The following is a 16,293-nucleotide window of genomic DNA, read 5'->3' on the forward strand; positions in this document are numbered from 1 at the left end:
ATGCCATACGCATATCGCAGAGGGTTATAACCCCGTTATAATATAATCAGGCACATAAATGTAAGTTGTAATATATACACAAACAATTAATATGAACACGTGACTGATAGGCATGTGACCTTTGTGTAACCGCGATACACGCATAACGGCTATTGGCAAACCAGTTTGAATTTAGAATTTATTGCCCGGGACTAAAGTAAACAATTGAATAAGTTTTCATTGACTCCTATTACGTATACAATAACGTCATTATATGCACGCGGCGGTCAGGTCAGTCCCGATATCCTTTTGAGGGATTTGTATCGAATTTGGAACTAAGTATAAGTAATGGACTAAAAGAAGGTTCCAAATTCGAAACTGCAAAAATCTTGGGAGCATAAAGATCGTGTCATTCACGAAGACGCGTGACTTGATTCGTAATTTCGTGTTTTTAAAGGTTAGATTTGACAAATCTACGCGTCAACGTGGATGGCACGAACTATAGAGCCAACTTTTGGTTAAATTGGAATCTACTTTAGGAAATAAGGTCAAGTTTCCGTGTAACTTACTCCATGACATTTACCCTTGATTATAATGTGAGAGAATTAAATATAAAAAGTACAATAGCCCCGTCTTAAGAGTGTTTCTGTTCATATCTAGCGGTTATAGGTCATCGAACGACATTTCAATGCTTACAAAGCGCAATCAAGACAAACAAACCCGTAATTGCATTTACGATTAGGACTGTTAATTAATGGAAAGGACTTTTATCTGGCAGATATTTAAAAAAAACGACAAGTGAATGTACGTAGATACGGCAAAGATTAAGAAACCTAAATATCATCATCTTAATACAAGTATATTCATTACTTAAAAAGAGGCATCGGCACAGATGTAAAAAGTTTACTTATAAGTTACGAAATAAATATTTTTAATTTTTTTCATTTTTGAAGACCTATCCATAGATACCCCACACGTATGGGTTTGATGAAAAAATATTTTTTGAGTTTCAGTTCTATGTATGGGGAAACCCCAAATTTTTTTTTTTCTATTTTTGTGTAAAAATCTTAATGCGGTTCATAGAATACATCTACTTACCAAGTTTGAACAGTATAGCTCTTATAGTTTCGGAAAAAAGTGGCTGTGACATAATCGGACAGACAGACGGACATGAGGAATCTATAAGGGTTCCGTTTTTTGCCATTTGGCTACGGAACCCTAAAAAAAAGGGGAAGAAAGGCGTTTATCACGAAATTTTCTTGAATTATGGACGTTTTTTTTTGTATCTGTGAATTGCGTACGTTCAGAAAAGATTTGCTCTAACAATTTGGCCATCCTGTTTGTCTGCTTAGTCCTTTGCTATTCATAGTAGCCGGCAGAAGGCGGCAGCCGTAGAGTAGACAAAAATAGATTTAACTGCCAGTCTAGATCATAACGCTGAATCCTAACAACTTATGTGCAGCAAACAAGACAAACTAATGTTAGTACGGTCGCCAAGCCGCTCAGAGGCCAGATTTAATTGACTCAGCTCGGCCTTACCCACAACCGGTATCAATGTGTTCGGACAGTTCTCCTGATCACCGTACATGCGGTAGTAAAGCGGAAAAATGGTGGAGGGGATAGTAATGACGTCACAAAGATGGCGGCCGGACCTATTATTTTTGGCGGTGTATCTCGAAAACCACTTAACCGATTTTAATCATCGAGATGTCAAATAATAGCTTATATTATGGAGATTATTTCCTTTTCTACAAACATTTACGTGAAACCTATAGGAAAAAAAATAATCACAAAAAACAGTTTTTTTATAAAATTATTATTTTTTATTTTGTAAAAATCTCCGTAAATATTAGCATTTCGCAAATTTTGTTTAATATAAAACATATTGCTTCATTATCAAGGAATATAATGAGCCTTAAAACATACAGATCGAGTAATAAACAATGAAGCTACACTCATTTATTTGCGCATGGGTAACGATAACTGGCTTTTACCGGTCGAAACTGTGGTGACTGTTACGATACGTATTGAATGGAATTTATAGAGTATCGGTTTTAATTACTGAAATTATAATGACAATTATAAAAACCAGACACAATAATGTTACCTTACTTCGACGTTTAGTCTCTTTTTTCGTCTTAATCATAGGTAGGTACATATTTCTTTTTACTTAAAAAGTTTATACAGGGTGAACTTTTAACCACCAGTCATACTCTGCGCAGCGACTTTATAGGTCATACTTAACAACTTTTACTATGGGACCAATTCCGAAATCGCGAAAAAAATTTTGACTGTCCCATATAAAGGTGCGACCAACTTTACCAGACCAACACTTTTCCAAACTGAGCTACAGCTGTCCGATGAAGTTAAGTACTTAGGACTAACTGTCGACAATAAACTCAATTGGAACAACCACATCAACAAACGGATAGACAAGGCGGGAGTTGTCTTCTGGCAGTGCAGAAGGATGATTGGTAAGAGGTGGGGACTCAACCCGAAAATTACCCTCTGGCTCTATAAGACGATAATCCGCCCCTTACTCTGTTACGGTGCTCTGGTTTGGTGGCCAAGAACAAACCTAGGCAACGTACGAGACAAACTACAAATACTTCAAAGGCTCGCATGCGCGGCCACCACTGGCTGCACGAGGTCTACCCCGACTGCAGCCATGGAGGTCATGCTAAACCTTCCACCGCTGCACCTACACATACAGCAAGAGGCCAGTCTCTCAGCGGTAAGGTTGCGAACCCTCAAGATATGGTCTAACATCACAGGAGCTCTTCACACAAAATGCCTGGAAAAGGTGTATGACGAATTTCCAGTGCTTAGGTCAGGCACGGACCGGATTCACAAACAAGCTATCTTCGATAAAAGGTACAAAATACAGTTATATGAGGACGACAATCATGAAGGACTCAATCCCCGGGAGCTGAGAATCTTCACTGATGGGTCCAAAACAGACAGCGGATCGGGCTCTGGAACCTTCTCAGAAGACCTGAACATGTCGATCACCACTCCGCTAGGAGCCCATAACTCGGTATTCCAAGCTGAGTGCATGGGCATCATAAACGCGGCGGCTGCCATCACTGCAAGGAAGGTAGTAGGATCCTCCATCCGCATACTCTCCGAGAGTAGAGCAGTCTTAATGGCTCTAAATAGCCATATAGTTACATCCAAACTTATACACGAATGCCACGAACGACTAATGGAGGTATGTCATAATAACAAGATCACCCTACAATGGATCAAGGGACACAGTGGATCCCGAGGTAACGATGCTGCGGACGAGCTTGCCAGGCAAGGATCGAATGCGGGGGCGATTGGTCCGGAACCGATTCTTCCGATACCATTTAGCAAGGTACGCTCAATGCTGCTGGCACGTACAGGGAAACTACACACAGAACACTGGCTGAACCAGACTGGATGCAGACAGGCAAAAGAAGCCATGCCTGGCATCAACGGAAAACTCACAAGGGCGCTCCTGCAACTAGGGAAGGTCCGACTGAGTATGGTAACCAGTGTCATAACAGGTCATGGACTATTTAACAAACATCTTTTCACAACAGGTGTCACAGACAGTCCCCTGTGCCGAGGTTGCATGGAGACAGAAGAAACAGCCTCTCACGTGGTGCTGGAATGCATCGGAGTGACTCCATACAGGGCTAAACATCTCGGATCTCCGAGAGACCTCCCCGAGGTCCTACTCAACATCAAAGGTTTGATAGGATTCCTCGAGGAGCTGGGCTGGCAGGACTAGCCCACCCCCAACATATCACGCAAAATAGGCGCAAGTCGTCGAGTTGCGGAAAAATCGCCCGAATACAATACAATACAATACAAGGTGCGACCAGACCGCAGCTTAAAAAACGGTCACGATACGGAATCGCAGTGACGCGTCGTATGCGTACCGTTTTTGACGCATGCTCCCCACACCGCTGTTTAAAAAACGGTGACGGTACGGAATCGCAGTGACGTGCTTCACGCGAATCTTTTTTGTTCGCAAAACAGTTGCGTCTTTTACGTCACCGGTACGGTGTCTGCCATAAGATCTCCGTGTAATATTTTTTGCGATTTTTACGCAGTTCAATTTACGGTGCGTCAGCTTATTTTAAGCAGCGGTGTGGCGAGCATGCGTCATGGACCCGGGTACGTCCTTAAACTACGTCCAAAAGAGAGGTATGGGCATTGTGAATGTCATCTCGCTTTGTGTGGTAGGGCACAGCCAGTGGGTGTCATTCCAGATCCAAATTTTCTTGCGTAATTCGGCATTGGTCCCATAATAAAAGTTGTTCAGTATGACCTGTAAAGTCACTGCGCAGAGTATGGCTGGTGGTTAAAATTTCATCTTATACCTATATTCGACACAAGTAGTAAGTACTTACAGACCAACTATGATACACATTTTGCCTGTATAGTGATACATAGTGAATAAATTAATACCTGATTTAAAAAATAAAACAAAAATAACAAATAGCACGTTATTTAATTCAGTAATCACTAATCAGTCTTAAACAATGAACATCATACTTTTAGATTAGACAACAAAATGTATATTTATACTGTGTTTCGACTTGAAAGATTTTACTGCTTTAAAACATAAGACAAACCGACCAACCAAATGTATAAAAAAAAATGTTTTTTTGTGATTATTATTTTCCTATAGGTTTCACGTAAATGTTTGTAAAAAGAAAATAATCTCCATAATATAAGCTATTAGTTGACACCTCGATGAATACAATCGGTTAAGTGGTTTTCGAGATACACCGCCAAAAAGAATAGGTCCGGACGCCATCTTTGTGACGTCATTACTATCCCCTCCCACCATTTTTCCGCTTTACTACCGCATGTACCGTGATCAGGAGAAACGCCCGAACACATTGATACCGGTTGTGGGTAAGGCCGAGCTGAGTCAATTAAATCTAGCCTCGGAGCGGCTTGGGGACTACTAATAGTAAAAATTGTTCAGTATGACCTATAAAGTCGCTGCGCAGAGTATGACTGGTGGTTAAAAGTTCACTCTCGGAGAGTATGCGGATGGAGGATCCTACTACCTTCCTTGCAGTGATGGCAGCCGCCGCGTTTATGATGCCCATGCACTCAGCTTGGAATACCGAGTTATGGGCTCCTAGCGGAGTGGTGATCGACATGTTCAGGTCTTCTGAGAAGGTTCCAGAGCCCGATCCGCTGTCTGTTTTGGACCCATCAGTGAAGATTCTCAGCTCCCGGGGATTGAGTCCTTCATGATTGTCGTCCTCATATAACTGTATTTTGTACCTTTTATCGAAGATAGCTTGTTTGTGAATCCGGTCCGTGCCTGACCTAAGCACTGGAAATTCGTCATACACCTTTTCCAGGCATTTTGTGTGAAGAGCTCCTGTGATGTTAGACCATATCTTGAGGGTTCGCAACCTTACCGCTGAGAGACTGGCCTCTTGCTGTATGTGTAGGTGCAGCGGTGGAAGGTTTAGCATGACCTCCATGGCTGCAGTCGGGGTAGACCTCGTGCAGCCAGTGGTGGCCGCGCATGCGAGCCTTTGAAGTATTTGTAGTTTGTCTCGTACGTTGCCTAGGTTTGTTCTTGGCCACCAAACCAGAGCACCGTAACAGAGTAAGGGGCGGATTATCGTCTTATAGAGCCAGAGGGTAATTTTCGGGTTGAGTCCCCACCTCTTACCAATCATCCTTCTGCACTGCCAGAAGACAACTCCCGCCTTGTCTATCCGTTTGTTGATGTGGTTGTTCCAATTGAGTTTATTGTCGAGAGTTAGTCCTAAGTACTTAACTTCATCGGACAGCTGTAGCTCAGTTTGGAAAAGTGTTGGTCTGGTAAAGTTGGTCGCACCTTTATATGGGACAGTCAAAATTTTTTTCGCGATTTCGGAATTGGTCCCATAGTAAAAGTTGTTAAGTATGACCTATAAAGTCGCTGCGCAGAGTATGACTGGTGGTTAAAAGTTCACCCTGTATAAAATTTTTAAGTAAAAAGAAATATGTACCTACCTATGATTAAGACGAAAAAAGAGACTAAACGTCGAAGTAAGGTAACATTATTGTGTCTGGTTTTTATAATTGTCATTATAATTTCAGTAATTAAAACCGATACTCTATAAATTCCATTCAATACGTATCGTAACAGTCACCACAGTTTCGACCGGTAAAAGCCAGTTATCGTTACCCATGCGCAAATAAATGAGTGTAGCTTCATTGTTTATTACTCGATCTGTATGTTTTAAGGCTCATTATATTCCTTGATAATGAAGCAATATGTTTTATATTAAACAAAATTTGCGAAATGCTAATATTTACGGAGATTTTTACAAAATAAAAAATAATAATTTTATAAAAAAACTGTTTTTTGTGATTATTTTTTTTCCTATAGGTTTCACGTAAATGTTTGTAGAAAAGGAAATAATCTCCATAATATAAGCTATTATTTGACACCTCGATGATTAAAATCGGTTAAGTGGTTTTCGAGATACACCGCCAAAAAGAATAGGTCCGGCCGCCATCTTTGTGACGTCATTACTATCCCCTCCACCATTTTTCCGCTTTACTACCGCATGTACGGTGATCAGGAGAACTGTCCGAACACATTGATACCGGTTGTGGGTAAGGCCGAGCCGAGTCAATTAAATCGTGTTTCTAGAGGGCTTTTGAGATTTGGGTGATGGAAAATACTGAAAAAATTACAGAAATGGAAGATACTACAACTGACTTTTTTTCCTAATTCTTGAAAGAAAACATGAAACCCTAAAACTAAAGGTGCTTAATCAATAATCATTCGTCCACGTACCTCCATTCGTGTTCAAAGTTCATTTCGTGTTTACTTTACACAGCGTTATCTATATTTATCAAATGTGATACTAATAAATAAGATATACATATAGGCATATTAATACAAAATTAGGTAGGTACTGTGAAATAATTTAATTTACAGTACAGCATAAGGTCCTACTCTTCAACACTAGTGCGTAAATTAGCACATTATGTAACTATGTCGAAAATTTAAAGGGTCATATGCACTGTAAAACGTTGTACGATACATGTGCGAATAGGTACCTAATTCGCAACTCGTGTCGATCGAACTTCGGTCGTGTTTTAATTTATCGCCACTCGTTACGAATTTCCTATTTTTCGCACTTGTATCGTAAATAACTAATATCGTTTTTCCTTTTGAGGTACGGAACCCTAAAAACGATATCACTTTAAGTGTGACTAAATCGTTCCTAATTTATTGTTACCTACGCAATTACGCATAATATTTATGCTATTTTAAGTCACGTTATGTTCGTCACATATGTCATAATCCATAATTATAAACCTTATATGTATTTGTTTTAGTATTAAGAATGTTTTGCTATACCTCAGGGTCAATGTGCCAAAATGTTACCAAGTAATGTAATGTATACTTGGATACACATAAAAATCTCTCTCTCTCTCTCTCTCTCTCTAATATTGAAAGAGTTCTCTCGCATTCTCCAGGGCCCCGTCGTCAGATCCTGACCTGATAACAATGGAATCAACTAGAAACATAATACCCTCTTACACAAAAAATATATTTTGGAAATCGTTCTATTAAGTTCCGTGTAATCATAGTAACCTCCTCCTTTTTGAAGTCGGTATAAAACTTTATTATTCAAACCTACCACAACATAAATTAAAATTTAAAATACTTGGAAACAAACAATAAATAAATGTTCATTATTTAATTATTCACAGTTTTCAATTAGCAGTTAATTAACAAACAGACATCTCTTTTACAAGAGAATGCCTTTGACAGGTGATGTCTGACCTGACTGAAAGGAAAATCAACCAAATTACTATACTCGTACTGTTGAGTTCGCAAACGTGTTTACAACCCACGTTAGCTTAAATAATAAGTCCAAAGTAAAGAGTCCAAAAATATATGTACACGACCTCATTGTTATAGTGTTTTAGAGGCGTGTAATAGTATTTTATACATTCACGATATAATAGAGAGAGAGAGAGAGAGAGTTGAGTTATCACTATGGCATACAATACTTTTTCTACAAGTCACCTAAAATAATACTTATTTCACTATAAAACCTAAATCATTATTTAAAATTGGCAAGTATCTCTAATCCAATAAAGGTCTTAGCACATTGTTACAACTCAACAGCCACTAGACTCAAAATTATATATTGAAATTAAAGCCTTATCTTGTACGTCCTATAGTATAATATTTAAAATTTAGGTAACTGTCGGATGGTCTACGCGTCGTCCACTCGTCGTCCACTAAGGTGAACCAAAAGTGAGTTGAGTTGGTGTGGAATTGGTATAGTGTGCGAAGACCTTAAGGCCTCTGGGTTGGAAGGTCAGATGGCAGTCGCTTTCGTAAAAGTTAGTGCCTGCGCCAATTCTTGGGATTAGTTGCCAAGCGGATCCCAGCCGAACCGGCAATAAGCCCGGACAAACGCTAGGAAAAATATGTTTATTTGCAACTTAATAATGCCTAATTGAATAATTGACATGGTACCAATCCGAATATTTTAATTAAGTATTTTGAATGTTATATTGCAACTGATTAATACCTAAATGACTTGACCTGTAACATTTATAATATTATAAATAAATGACTATGACTAATAATAAATAATAAAAAATCGCGTATAATTAAGCCTTAAAATTATCTCCGACGTTTCGTGGTCTCAAGAATCTTTTTTTTCACGGGGGAGAGCGATCTTTTACAAGGTACCTGCGAGGAAACGGATTTTTTTTACCACGTATTCCTGAGGTCATAAGAAGGAAAAAATAAATATAAGTCAATTCCACCAATAAATAAATAAATATAAATAAATAAATAAATATTATAGGACTTTATTACACAAGTTGACTAAGTCCCACAGTAAGCTCAATAAGGCTTGTGTTGAGGGTACTTAGACAACGATATATATAATATATAAATATTTATAAATACTTAAATACATAGAAAACACCCATGACTCAGGATCAAATATCCATGCTCATCACACAATAATAAAGATTATTATTTAATGATGTTTATAGAGGATAAAGATTTTTTTTTGTTTTTTTTTTTTACTTTTGTATGTTTTGCGAAAGTGACGGACGTACTTACATTACATAGTGACAGGCGATAAAATCAACCGTGGAAGCATCATGCTGCCACCGCAGGAATATTCGGCAGACGATATGCAAAGGAAAGCAACTTCAGAGGTGTCACCTGTGTTTTGTTTTAATATAGCTATGGAATGCCATTCTTGAATCGAGTACGATGCCAGATGGCCGTGAACGTAACTTGCTTGATCTATATTTATCTTATCCAAGACAGCGGAGCTAATCGTATTAGCAAAGAGAATTTGAAATAGAAGTGTATTGTCAAAGAAAACTTTATAGCCATGTTAATTTACTGCCATCTTTCGACACATAATTAAAACTTTTAGAACACCGTTTTATTTTGATCCTTATTCTTTCACTGAATATGTATTTAATTGAATTTAACACATACACACGGCGCCATCTTACCGGGCACTACCTACAGGTTATGGCGCCATCGCTCGAAAAGATGCTGCTATACCTTTGGCCTTTGATCTATTAGATGGCGCCAGTCTGGACCATCAAAATCAGTGCCAACTTAGCTTGGTTTACCTCTAGTTCGCTAGTTCCCTACCTTAAGAGGGAAGAATAGTTTTGCGATCCTAAGCAAAATAACGGTACTTTTTCTATGAAATTCCATTTCGGGAGAAAAGAAAACGTTTTCCACTAACTAAATCACTTTGATTTTGATGTCGATCACTTGTTTTTTTTTTTTATTATTTATAAAAGAGAAGTTACACCGGCTATGATCACTTCTCTGCCAAACTGCATAGCAGTTTGTTGGCAGAAAACTTATTCTACCCTCCAACATTGTCAAGTAAGTTATTGCTTACTTAATTTATAGCTATATTTATTTATATTGCGAGTGCGATTTCTTACAAACAATTGTAATAGCTTTAGATAGGCAGACTAGATAAACATTAAGCTAACAATAAACATTAGTAGCAATAACTGACTAACTAACTAGGTTTGTTTACCTATTTAGTCAGTCTGTTACTGCATTGTCATGTAAAGTAGGTATTGCTCGATTTCATTTCAACAAGCATAATATATTTATATTCTAGGTGTATATTTTTCGTTTAACAAAAAAAAAGGAAAACTTATAAACCTAGATTTTCATTGTGTCAATAACATACTAAAAAAGCGGCCAAGTGCGAGTCGGACTCGCGCATGAAGGGTTCCGTACCATTTGAGACGTATTAAAAAAAAATCTACTTGCTAGATCTTGTTCAACATTTTACCACTTTGGACACACATTTTACCACTTTGGAAGTGTCTCTCGCGCAAAATATTCAGTTTAGAAAAAAATTATATTAGGAACCTAAATATCATTTTTGAAGACCTATCCATAGATACCCCACACGTATGGGTTTGATGAAAAAAATTTTTTTTAAATTTTATGAAGTATTAAAAAAAAACTACTCACTAGATCTCGTTCAAACCAATTTTCGGTGGAAGTTTGCATGGTAATGTATATCATATATATTTTTTAGATTTTTCATTCTGTTATTTTAGAAGTTACAGGGGGGGGGTGGGGGGGGGGCACACATTTTTTCACTTTGGAAGTGTCTCTCGCGCAAACTATTCAAGTATTCAGTTTAGAAAAAAATGATATTAGAAGCCTAAATATCATTTTTGACGACCTATCCAAAGATACCCCACACGTATGGGTTTGATGAAAAAAAATTTTTTTTTTTAATTTTATGACGTATTAAAAAAAACTACTTACTAGATCTCGTTCAAACCAATTTTCGGTGGAAGTTTGCATGACAATGTATATCATATATTTTTTTTAGTTTTTTCATTCTGTTATTTTAGAAGTTACGGGGGGGGGACACACATTTTACCACTTTGGAAGTGTCTCTCGCGCAATCTATTCATTTTAGAAAAAAATGATATTAGAAACCTCAATATCATTTTTGAAGATCTATCCATAGATACCCCACACGTATGGGTTTGATGAAAAAAGATTTTTTGAGTTTCAGTTCTAAGTATGAGGAACCCCCAAAATTTATTGTTATTTTTATATTTTTGTGTGAACATCTTAATGCGGTTCATAGAATACATCCACTTACTAAGTTTGAACAGTATAGCTCTTATAGTTTCGGAAAAAAGTGGCTGTGACAGAATCGGACAGACAGACGGACATGACGAATCTATAAGGGTTCCGTTTTTTGCCATTTGACTACGGAACCCTAAAAATCATGGATGATGGTAAATATTTAGAAGTGGAAAAACGTTTTCTATTTTTGTGATGGACGGTCGCGTGGTATATACTTCCCTCTTAAGGTTGTCTGAGGAAGATCTCTACTCAAATTGCTGTATTCTCTGTATTGTTGTTGAGAAGTGAAATAATAAGATATATGTATTGTGTTATTACTTCTAAAGGGTAGATTTGTCTCACGTATTGCTTATGTCGGGATTGTGGATCTAAAGATAGACGCGGCGTGGGTGGCTGTTTTGTAATATGTCGTAAATAAATAAATGCTCGACACGTGTCGAGTATTATCCACGTTAACAATTCAGGAAGACCGATGTTATGAAGAGTAAAAATAGTACATTTCGATGCTAGTGCGGAAAGTATGTCATTACTTCACGAGTACCGAGATATCGGGACGAGTGAAGAATTACATCGCACGTGTAGCGAACGACGTTTATTAATACAGTTGCGAAAAAATAATAAAAACAACAAGTACTTTTTTTATGCATGTACTATAAGACAGAAACAATTGTAAATATAAAATATTATACTATTATTACCTAAGTATTTTACGATTATTTGTGTACCTATCGTATATTTAAATTGTATGAAAACAATATCGAATGTTGCCTTTGGAAACTTAAAACATTCTTGCGGTAAGAAAAAACGCCTCTGGTTTGACAGGCGTTTCGGCAGCTAATCCGTTCCATTCAGACAACTTATTAAGAATGGTTTTTCAATATTCAATATTAAAAAATAAACGTGTTATAATGATGAAGAGGTAAGTAATGATATATGAAATATGCTTAAATTTATTATTTTTACATAAACAGTATGTTTTTATGTTGATTACGACTTTTAAAGGAAACTAACATTAACACTCTTCAATAAGTAGTCATGAATTGGAACACGTGGAAAAGTAATAAGCACTAGTTCGCGAAATCCAACTTTCCGCACGCTAAACAGCTATGTAAAATAGCACTTTATGAGCAACTGTATTAAAAAAACATTTAAATATTCTAAGCAATACTAAATCACGTTCAGTCTGACTTTTCACTAGCGACCCGCCCCGGCTTCGCACGGGTTACACAAACAAATTAATCATTCCTCGAGAATAAGTCTATTGATTGGTGAACACAGCATGAAAATATTGAAAATCCGTACACGCCTCTATTGTCAAGGCGCTGGAGTGCGTGTTCAGATATTTTTGAGCACCATGACCGCTCCGATATATCTGATGGCGACTGTACTTAGCTACAGAATGAATTATAACTGCAGCGATGGGCGCAGAAAGAATTAAGCACGTAAACAAATTTTTTTTTTCCTCAAAAACTGTGAGTGATTGGACTCTAACAATCCCGTAATGCGCAAAATGGAGATATGCGGCTGTTCGGGCGGGACGCCAAAATCCCAATCGCATTTGATATAAATGATATATATACGTATTTATATAATTTAAATTTGTTTCTAAGTTTGTTTTATATAATTTAAGTTGTTCCTATTAATTCTGCTGCTACCTTTCGTCAGAAAATTCAATTAAAAAAAATACAACTTAAAAATATCTCATCCTCTTTCTCTGCATGGGCTCTAACAGCGCAGTGCGCCTAACACAAGAGTTTGAGTTTTGAATTGTGAACTCGTACAGTCAGAGAACATAATTTCAGTAGGTACCATTTCGTACCTTGTTACAGTAACAATCTGACAATCGATATGAAAGTCGCTAGGGACCTCTTAATATTGTCACTGTAAAGTACTGTGACAAGGTACGAAATATAAAATGGCCCTAAAATTAAATTCATTGACCGAACGTTGAAAGCAAGCAGATGGTACAGGATATGAAGTAGGTACTAGGTATCTCTCCCATACGATGACATTTGATAGACGGTTGGGTTCAGCTGGCCCTTAGGAGGATACGGGAACTGAGATTTGAATATTTTAGGTGGATATATACGTCTCGCTAATGGAAGCGGTTCTTAAAACTAGTGCGATAAGGACAACGCCAGGTTAGGCGAAAAATCCTGCGTAAAAATCCCAAAAAACGATGTTTCGTACTCGACTGCTGCCTCCTCCAAAACTTAACCAAATGTAACGAAATTATCTAATACCTTTAAACGAGCAATTCTTTTATATATATATATATATATATGTATATATATTTCTGTGATCTCGGAAACGGCTATAACGATTTCGGTGAAATTTGGTATATGGGGGTTTTTGGGGGTATACAATCTATCTAGATTAGTCTTATGTTTGGGAAAACGCGTGTATTCGAGTTTTCATGCGTTTTTCTTTCGACGCAGAATATGGTCGCTAATTTCGTGTTGCCGGCCACTGTCCGTCTGGTCCAGCGGGTTATTAAGACGCGGACTGCTAAACGAGTGTTACGGGTTCGAATCTCGCCCGGTGACTAACTTTTGTTTTTTTTTTTATATGTTCAAGTTTATATATAATTTTTTAATTTTTATTGTTTTAGACAAGTTTAATTTAGTAAAAAAATGTAGTTAAGATTATCACCTATACACCACCATATTACAATAAATAGTTATAACCGAGCAACGCTCGGTCGCCCAGGTACTGAGATCTAAATGGTAATGAAATTATCTGTCGGACTCTTTTGCTTTTTAGGCTAATTGATGTCAGGTTTGAATACCATGCTTCTCTTTGCGGCCTTGTAAATTACGCCGTTTTTGCGAATATTTGAAGTGCACTGGCGCCTTAAGAAACAAAAACATCAAAAAAAGCACGTTCGACACAGATATTAATAATAATAATTTGTGTTGAAAAAATCATTGCTGTAGCTGCAAAAACCACGGAGGAGACAGTCGAGTACGTTTGTATGGGGAAATGACCACTTCTCTGTTGCCTCTTAGGCAGGTGTCTCGACCTTTATTAGTAATATTTGACCTTTCATAAGTATGGATACAGATAGATCGTTGTTAAAAGGTTCCTATAAACGGCCCAACTAGCAATATCATCTAACGGTAAAACGAACGAACGATAATTTATTTCCTTCACGTCTTTATTCGTTACTGACCCATAAAAGTAGTGTGCGATGCAATTGTCCTAAAATCTAAAAGGCTTAACTATAACGACATACTACAAATATATGTCCTTTTTCTTTTAAAACAAGTATTGCAGGTACAAACGCGATGCCGGTTGGTTATAAAGTTAGGTTAGTAAATTGGTTACTTAAGATATGAAATCGTTTCAAGATTAAAAAAAAAACACTTTAACAGGGCGCATGATTATCCTTGATTAACACCTATCTAGTTTTTTTCTTACATACCTAAACGTTTTTTACAATCTTCAAAATATTCGCCTTTAGTTTTGATACATATACACCAACGGACACGCACGGGAAAATTATCAGTAATATGCAGCAATCAAAATTCCATCCAACACACAATCCCTCTCCAAGCTGAATAACCTACCTGTATGTTTTTAATCGCAAAAAGATGTCCTATGTCTTCTAGGACTAAACGAATAGCACTAGGTAAGCATTAGAGGGCCTACCCGGAAAAACTAAAATCAAAATTTCGTTCTGCCTCTTTTTCGCTTTTCCATATTCGTGTGATAGAGGAGCAGATAACGAAGTTTCGATTTTCGTTTTTCGCGGTAGGCCCTTAGTTGTTTTGTAGCGCGTTATTATTATTATTTATTTATTCATATACAATGGTATTCTTAAAAATTGTCGTAGCCCCAAAAACTCAACAATGAGTTTGACTGTGGGCCTGTGGGGTCGTCAGTCTCTAGTTATGTAACTAAAACAACTTATAGTAGGTATTTAATGACTTTACTGACTAGAATGTATGAAAATGTTTTTAACGGAGATTTAAATATAGTCTTATTAATTTCACGTCTTATGGCTTCAGACAAACTATTAAGTAAGTATGGAATTCTTTTCCTAAGGGTTCTATCCTTGTAGTAGTTATTAATTCTAGGGACGGATTGTTTGCCTGAAGTCACAGCCTTTGTGATGTAAGCATGATTAACTGGTGTTAAGGAATTCGCTGAGTTAAGCTCTGGCAAAATTGAATGCGTGGCTTAAGGGATAAACCGGAAAGGTCGCGTCTTTTTTTAAACAGACATAATCGATAAAGGTTTGCTATCCCTGTCCTACTCCTTTCCTGTTCCTAAATTTATTTGACAATCAAAACACAAAACTTGGCACAGTTGCAAATACTGTATGCAATGATGCACATCGGGAAAGTTGCACCAATCTAGTTATATCTACTTTATATCAAATTTCTGAGGCAGAATGGACGTGGGTGAATATCGAATTTAACTTGCTACGAAAATGGTGGGTATATTCATGAAGTTTGGCTGAGCTTTATGCCAAACGTTATGTAGTAAATAAATTCAACCTTAGTTTAAGATGTGTGTAATGGGTTCCATTTCCAACCCCACCTGGAGGGGGGGGGGGTGTATGTGTAGTTCGGCTAGCATATCTTGCCGCAAATCGGCCAACTTCAAACACCAAATCGCGCCTACACCAATTTGTCTTTATCGCGCGAGCTGTGCTAGCCGTGTTGGAGGATTTAAAATGAATAAATATCATAAGATATCCTTACACATTTATTATTATGGCTTTCTTGTCGGTCAGGTCGCATTTCTTAACCGATTGTCGTAAAATTTTGTGAGCAAGTTCGATAATAAATTTATAATATACACTATTTTTTGATCGATCCAGTTGTTAGATTTCTTTACAAAATGACCAAGCCGAATGGATGGGGATCGCGGGATTTCAGCTCAAAGAGACATTTGATACAAGCAAGCAAGTTGTAAGCTTGGGTAATTAGATAATTGTGTACCGTCTGGCGTTCATGCTAATAGTAGGTTGTTAAGAGACGTAAACAACATTAGTGTCTGTTCGGAATGAGAAGAGTCGTGGAATGTATTGGACCCCATACATTCCACGACTCTTCTCTTTCCGCACGGACTCTACATGTCATTAGGCTTTCATACTCGTAGCTACGTGTGTGATTAACTTTTCTACTTATTACGTACAGAAGGTATGCCATGTCGTGGTTATCTCGTGG

The 16,293-nt window shown here is 37.4% G+C and overlaps 1 protein-coding gene across 1 annotated transcript in view; it reads right to left on the reverse strand.

The window, feature by feature from the left end:
- LOC133524944 (malignant T-cell-amplified sequence 1 homolog) overlaps window positions 1-16,293 on the reverse strand; it is a 49,252-nt gene that overhangs the window by 21,250 nt on the left and 11,709 nt on the right. The gene's annotated exons all lie outside the window — the stretch shown is intronic.

This window comes from Cydia pomonella, chromosome 14 (genome assembly GCF_033807575.1).
Source record: "Cydia pomonella isolate Wapato2018A chromosome 14, ilCydPomo1, whole genome shotgun sequence".
Classification (NCBI taxonomy): Eukaryota; Metazoa; Arthropoda; class Insecta; order Lepidoptera; family Tortricidae; genus Cydia; species Cydia pomonella.